Source organism: Fukomys damarensis, unplaced genomic scaffold (assembly GCF_012274545.1).
Source record: "Fukomys damarensis isolate Sample0158 unplaced genomic scaffold, DMR_v1.0_HiC HiC_scaffold_16, whole genome shotgun sequence".
Lineage (NCBI taxonomy): Eukaryota > Metazoa > Chordata > Mammalia > Rodentia > Bathyergidae > Fukomys > Fukomys damarensis.
In genome coordinates this window covers 96,561,030-96,568,268 of record NW_022900928.1, presented here as the reverse complement: position 1 = coordinate 96,568,268, position 7,239 = coordinate 96,561,030, and the positions used below count along the sequence as shown (strand labels likewise).

The window sequence follows — 7,239 nt, the reverse complement described above, 5'->3', positions numbered from 1 at the left end:
GTTTTTTGAGATAGGGTAGGGTCTCACTGAGTAGTCTACACTGGCCTCAAACTCATGGCAATCCTCCTGCCTCAGCCTCTAAAGCACAGGGATTATAGGCATGAATCACCAAGCCAAGTTTTTTTTTTGTTTGTTTTTGTTTTTTTGAGACAGGGTCTCACTATGTAGTTGAGACTGACCTGGAACTCATTATGTAGCCCAGGGTGGTCTCGAACTCACAGTGATCCTCCTGCCTCAGTCTCCTGAGTGCTGGGATTACAGGTGTGCATCATCACACCCGGCTTCCAAACCAAGTTTTAAAAAGGTTATGAGACAGAGTCTCATTAAGTTGTTAAATTGCCCAGCTGGGCTCAAATTCATGAGCCTGTCTTAGCCAACATATCCAGCCCTGGCTTTGAAAATTTTTTTAAATTAAAAATTTTTAAAGTTTTTGGTGTGTGGTACTGGGGACAGAACCCAGGGCCTTTGCACTGAGCTACATCTCTAGCCTTTTTTTTTTCTTTTACTGTGTTTTGAGACAGGGTCTCTCTAAGTGCTAAGTTATCCAGGGTGGGCTTGAACTAGAGCCTCGGTATCTTCAAAACTGAATTTGACTCATCACATTATCATCATTGTTATTTTGGTTCCGGGGGCGCTCATCACACAGTGTTTAAGGAGAAAGACTGCTTCCTCAGGAAGGAGTGGACAGTGTGGCAGCATGGCTCCTCCTGGAGAAATCAAGACTGAGTCCCCACCCCAGCAGAAAGTGCAAGCTTTGCCTGGTGATGCTCAAGCCACTGGAGAAACTTCCTTCTTTCCAAACATGAGATTTTGTCAACTTTTTTTTCTCATCTCCTGTTTTTTTGAGACAGGGTCTCTCTGTATTCCAGTCTGGCCTTTAACTCACTATGTAGCCCAGGCTGACCTCACACTTTGTGATCCTCCTGCCTCAGCCTCCTGAGTGCTGGGATGACAGATGTGTGCCACCATGCCTCGCCCCTGGGTTTGTTTCCAGCTCTGGAGTAATTTCGGGCTCAAACCTAGGTGGTAAGTCACAGAGTCCATCCTCAGTTGTGTTACAGTCACACTGGGAATCTGATCTGCATCGCAGGGGTTGGCAGTGCTTTGCTCACCTTTTGAAATGCAGGTGCTCAAATGGGTGCTCGTCTGAGAACCCAAACAGGCCCACTGTGTGTGGAGAGGGAGGTAGGGATATCTGACCTTGCAGCTCACAGAGCACATCTAGAGAACAGATGTGCTGCACTGCAGTATCGCTGATGGAGTTTGACTGAGACTGTAATCTTTTTTATAGTAAAAAACCAGAGTGTGCGATACAAAGTATTAAAGCCAAGGACCCACAAATGATCTATATAGACCAACACTGCTTTTAAAACAGCAAGCTGATATTTTTTTTTTGTGTGTAATTTAGTACATGGGGAGGGAGAACAAATTTGGGTTCACCTGAATTACTTTGCTCTTAGGAAAAGAAGGAAGGAAAAATGAAAGAATAAAAATTTCCTGAGTATATGCTGTGGGCTGGATAGTATCTGTGTGTGTGTGTGTGTGTGTGTGTGTGTGTGTGTGTGTGTGTGTGAGCACTGGGGATAGAACGCAGGGCTGTTGCACTGAGATGCACTGTACCCCTTTTTTTTGTTGAGACAGGGTCTCACTATGTAGTTGAGGCTGATCTGGAACTCACTATGTAGCCCAGGCTGGTCTTGAACTCACAGTGATCCTCTTGCCTCAGCCTTGCCTCCTGAGTGCTGGGATTACAGGCATGAGCCACCACGTCCAGCTTCGCACCCCCTTTTAAGACAGGCTACAGGTAGATATGTTGCTTAGACTGGACTCCAACTTGTAATTTTGCCTCAGCATCCTGTTTTACATAATTCGCAGGGGTAAAGTGACTTGTCCAAATTCATAGTTAAATGGCAATTTGAACTCCAGATCTTCAAACTCAAATTGTTTGCCACACACCCCCCGCCAACCTTTTTAAAGACAGGGTCTCGTGTGTAGTCCAGGATGGCCTTGAACTTGGGGCAATCCTCCTGTTTCAGCCTCCCAAGCACTAGGATTACAAGTGTACACCCACCACACCTGGCTGTGTTTATTATTCAAGCTTTGTTCTGTGGCCTTTGAATCACAGCCCTGTTCTTCAGGAGCCAGGCAGCTGTGTTGCTTGGACAGCGAGCTTTGCAGCAAGGAGCAACAGTTTCAGTCCTCTTGATTCAGTAAGTGCTTCCTTACTCATCTGTACATTATCACTAGAGTGACTGGTAGCCCAGAGAAGGCCACTCTACTGCATATAAACTGGGAAGTGAACTTTCATCCAGAAAATAGCAGATCCTGTTCCCTAATGAAAGCACCACTTAGAATTTACAATGGCAGAGAATCCTACAGCAACATCAGAGCACCATACCTAGGCTATTCACAAGGGTCTGGAAGTAGCTCAGCAATCCCGGGGTTTATGTGTGTTTAACTTCTGCCCCATGTCACATAAAAGGCACATGGAGCCTTCAGTCATATTCAGTACAGTCGAATCCCTAAACTCGGGTCTATACTTCTCTCCACTAGTATCCTTTTTCTCATTCTTGTGACTATAAATGTGAAAGCTTCAGTGTGAAAGGCCACAGAACTGAGCATGTAGATCCATTTCAAAGTGGGCCAGGAATGTAGGTCAGTGGCACAGCACTTGCCTGACAAGCATCAGGCCCCGAGTTTGATTCCTGGTACCAAAAAGAGAAAAAAGAAAAAAAAAATAAAAAAAAAAAAAAAAAAAAAAAAAAAAAAAAAAAAAAGGGAAAAGAAAGTGAGGTCTGTAAGGTCTGAGACTGGCAGGCTGTTTATTTTTTAAATTTTTGGTTTCTTTTTGAGATAGGGTCTCACTGTGTAGTTCAGCCTGCCCTGAAACTCATGGCGAACCTCCTGCTGGGATTACAGGTATATACCATCATGTCTGGCTGGCAGGCTAAATTTATTTATTTTATTTTATATTTCAAGACAGGGTCTTGCCATGATGTTTAGGCTGTCCTTGAGGTCACTATGTAGCACAGGCTGGCCTTGGACTTGAACTTGTGGTGATCCTCTTGTGTCACTCTCCTGAGTGGGAGTACAGATATGCGCCACCACGCCTGGCAGGCAGGCTAAATGTGTAATTTATCTAAACCTGGAGTTTCCGAGAACAACCAGAACTCATCATGGGAGACCTACCAATTTGGGGGGAGGAGGGGTTCAGAGGGTTGGAGATTAACTAGAAGGTAATATTAAGAGACAAAGGCCACGAATCCAGGGCTGGATAAGGATCAAGACATCAGGAGCCTTCTTGATGGAGACTGTGGCCCTCCCCAGACCTGAGTAGCTTGGGGGTTGGGTTTCTCAGGTGATTTTAATTCCACTGGTCCATGGCTGGTATCTGAGAGCCACCAGCTGCTGGTTAGTGGTTAGTATCCAGGTTTGCAGATCACCACTGAAACAATTAAGGCTAATGGCATGGCTGTGAGCCTCTTGGAGGACAGAAGAGTACAAGGGGAAGTGCACTGGCTCTGTGTCCATCCACAAGTTCGTGGCCAGGTTTGTGTACCTGCTCATGAGTCCTGGGTGCAACTACTTGGTGCAGGAGGACTTTGTGCCCTTCCTGCAGGACATGATGCACACACACCTGGGGCTATTCTTCCTCAAGCTGGTCTCCAAGCTCCACTCTTGCTACATCAGCACAGGTCAAAAGGTCCTGGTCCAGAAGGATTACATTCACAGAGCTGCAGAGGAGCAGTTTCCTTTAGAATGTGGCTGGAAGAGAAAGTGGACATCAACCAGCTGTCAGAGTTCTTTTCTTACCAGCACTTCTAAGTCATCTACTGCAAGTTCTGGGAGCTCAACACTGACCACAACCTCTTCATTGATGTGCAGAACCTGGCTGGGCATAATCATTTCTGCCAAGGTGGTTGATAGAATCTTCTAAGGAGCTGTGACATGAGGGAGGAACGTATAGAAGGAGGGGAAATCAGCTACACCAACTTCGTCTGGTTTTATCTCTGAAGAGGCAAGAAAACCCTGACTAGCATCAAGTACCGGTTCTGGACAGGGATTTGGCATTGTCCATGTTTGAACTGGAGTTCTTCTATGGGGAGTAGTATGGTCAGCTAGACATCAAGGTGCTACCCTTCCAGGACTGCCTGAGCCAGAGGGTGAACCCTGTCAAGCTGCAGTGTCCAGGGAGGATCACACTGTGCAGCCTTAAGCAGTTCCTGAAGCAACATCGAGAAGTACCTGGATCATGGGCAGAGAGGAGCAGGTGTCCGTCCTTGCTCAGGGACAGCAACCATGAGAGTCCAGAGCTCTCCGACTGGGAGAGGTCTGCTACTGAGAAATACATCCTGGTGGCCGAGGAGCCTGCAGGCAACCCGTGGGATGCCGAGTACAAGGTGGAGCTGAGCCCTGTGGTCCAGAAGCTGGGAGGGCAGCAGAACCTGCTGGCCCAAAGGCCCTTCTTCGAGGCACCATCTCCACTGGCAGATGCGGACCACGCACGTGGGAATGAGAACTGGAGCTGCTGTGACATTCCCTGGCCTGTGGGGACCCTCATAAGAACATCCACCGCCGCGCTGACTTCCGTGGGAGCGCCAACCTCTCATGGAGGAGTTCTTATTTATTCCCGTGGAACTCCACAGACATGTGTGCTGATGATACAGCAGCCCCTGCGGCCGACCTGGCCCTGTAGTCGGACGCTGCTCACTATGTTGGCGCGTGGCCTAGACATTCCATGGATGCGGGGTGCGGTGGCCACAGAGTCCCCCAGGTGTCTCCCAGGACGGCAGGGGGCTGCAGGCCAGTGGCCGTGTGGACATCTCATGGACGTCAGCGTGTGAGGCGGACCACTCCACATGTGTGCACAGGGTTTTCGTGCTCATGTTTGTATTTTTGAATAAAGAATTTAAGGGTTAAAAAGTTTCCGAAAGGATTTGGCACTGGCCACGAGGTAATGGAAGACCATTACTATCTAGGAGCAGGCAGCATAGCAGGTGAATATTTGAAATAAACTCTATCAGGGCCGGGGACTTACCTCAAAGGCATCGCGCCTCCCTCACAAGCGCAAGGTCCTGAGTTCGATCCCCGGCATCAAAACAAGACAAAAAAAGAAAAAGAAAAAGAAAATACCTCAATGAACAGAAGCTCAGAGTTGGTGCTGGAAGTAAGAGGAAAGAGGCGCTCCTCGCCACTTCGAGTCACGAGGTGGCGCCTACGTCCGGCCTCTGCCTTTCCCCGGGAGCCTTCAAACAACCGCCAAAGAGAGATGGTAGGGCCCGCGGGTATCGCCAGCCGCCATTAGAAAGGGTCTATCGCGCCTGCGCCATCCTCCTTGGAGATGGGCGGTACTGTGACGCCACGACACGCGCCGCGCCGGGTTGTGAGTTGTCGGGACGGTGGCGAGGGCTCCGGCGGAAGGCGCTGCGTTTGGACGCGCTCACCTTGAGGCCGGAGCCGGGGGAGGCGCGTCCCTGTGCGGCCTCAGCGCGTGGCATGCTGGGTTTTGTAGTCCGTCAGGCTGGCGGTGGATGGGAGGTGGAACCGCGCGGGTGTTGCGGCATAGATGGTGGAGACGCGAGACTGAGTTGTCGGGACGGTGGCGAGGGCTCCGGCGGAAGGCGCTGCGTTTGGACGCGCTCACCTTGAGGCCGGAGCCGGGGGAGGCGCGTCCCTGTGCGGCCTCAGCGCGTGGCATGCTGGGTTTTGTAGTCCGTCAGGCTGGCGGTGGATGGGAGGTGGAACCGCGCGGGTGTTGCGGCATAGATGGTGGAGACGCGAGACGCGCTTATAGACTAATGAGGGTGGGTTAGGACTAGGATTTTACCAAAGAAGCATAGGCAGCCAGTGCAGCTCTGAAAGCAGAAAAGTAGTACCTTTTTAAAAAACTTGATACTCAAAAATCCTAGCCCGGAATAGCCATTTCTTTGTGTATTGTCTCTTTCCTATTTTTTTTCCGGTACCGGGATAGACCTCAGGACCTTGAACTTGCGAGGCAGGCGCGGCGCCACTGAGCTAAATCCCAGGCCGCTCCCTATTTTGTTTTCTTCCTAGGAGACTCTAGAGTGGCTTTTTTTTTTTTTTTTTTTTTTTTTTTTTTTTTTTTTTTTGTGAGATCGTTTTCCTTTGGAACTTTTTTTTATCTGTTGGCTTCTTTGAGGTCTTGCTTCATGTAGTTTTGAGGGCGTCACCAACCCAAGGTCACTTTAAATTCCTGGGTGGGGTTTTTGGACCACAGAGGTCCAACCCACGTAGTGTGAATTAGGGTGCAAACCTGTCCGACTGGTTTCCGGTAACTTCCTTCTCCATGGTTTCTCACCTACCCTTTTACCATGGGGTTGCAGCTATAGCCAGGGGTCTAATAATTAGACTCTTTCCAGTCCGCGTCTCCTGGCCCAGAGCCTTTTGTAGCTGTCAGGGTAAAAGTTCTAGGACTCCTGATGTCTCCCAGCTTCTGCGCTAGCTTGGTTCCCAGCTTTTTATCCCCTCCTCCCCTGGAGCGCTGGAGCTCAAAGTCAGGGTCTCCCCCACACTCCGCAAACGCCCTGTCACTAAGCAACATTTCCAGCCTTAATCCTGTCCTTTGCCATATTCCCAGCCGCGTCCTCCGTGGTGCCTGGGTACAGAGGATTGACCAGAGCCTCCAGGGTCCACTAGGCTAGTGCTGTTTCACCATCACGAGCCACAGGCATGGTTTTTGCTTGCACTGTGCTTTTGGTGGGTGATGTTTGGAAAACAAAATTTTAAAAATACTTTTTGTTTAAGCTTTGCGAGGTTGCTCAGGATATTTAGTTGCTACAGTAGAGCTAATGTAGTTCAGATCATACCATAGTCATTTAAGTTTCTTGAATTTTTGCATCCCTTAATCGTGACAGTTGTTATGCCATGGGTTCTTTTCTAAAATAGAGTACTTTGGAATCATTGTTCAAAAAGATTTCTACTTTGCAATCAGTGACTCACCTTATTTAAATTTACGATTAAAAAATACCGCTCTAGCAATAAAAGAAATGTGGAGAGTTGCTAGGAAACGTTGGAACTATAATCTTAGCATTAAGCAAAATTTATTTTAATGAGTTTTACTGATGCATCCATGTCCTTAGGGTTTTTTTTTTTTTTTTGGTATCCGGGATCAAACTCAGGCCTGACATATTATCTAGGACTGTTATTATTATTATTATTATCATTATTTTTTGGTACTGGGAGTCAAATTTAGGACTAGAGCTTGCCAGGCAGACCCTG

General features: G+C 48.3%; 1 pseudogene; it reads left to right on the top strand.

Moving 5' to 3' along the window:
• The first annotated feature begins 697 nt into the window (after nucleotides 1-697).
• LOC104867382 lies at nucleotides 698-4,844 on the top strand (annotated as a pseudogene).
• Nucleotides 4,845-7,239: the final 2,395 nt, after the last annotated feature.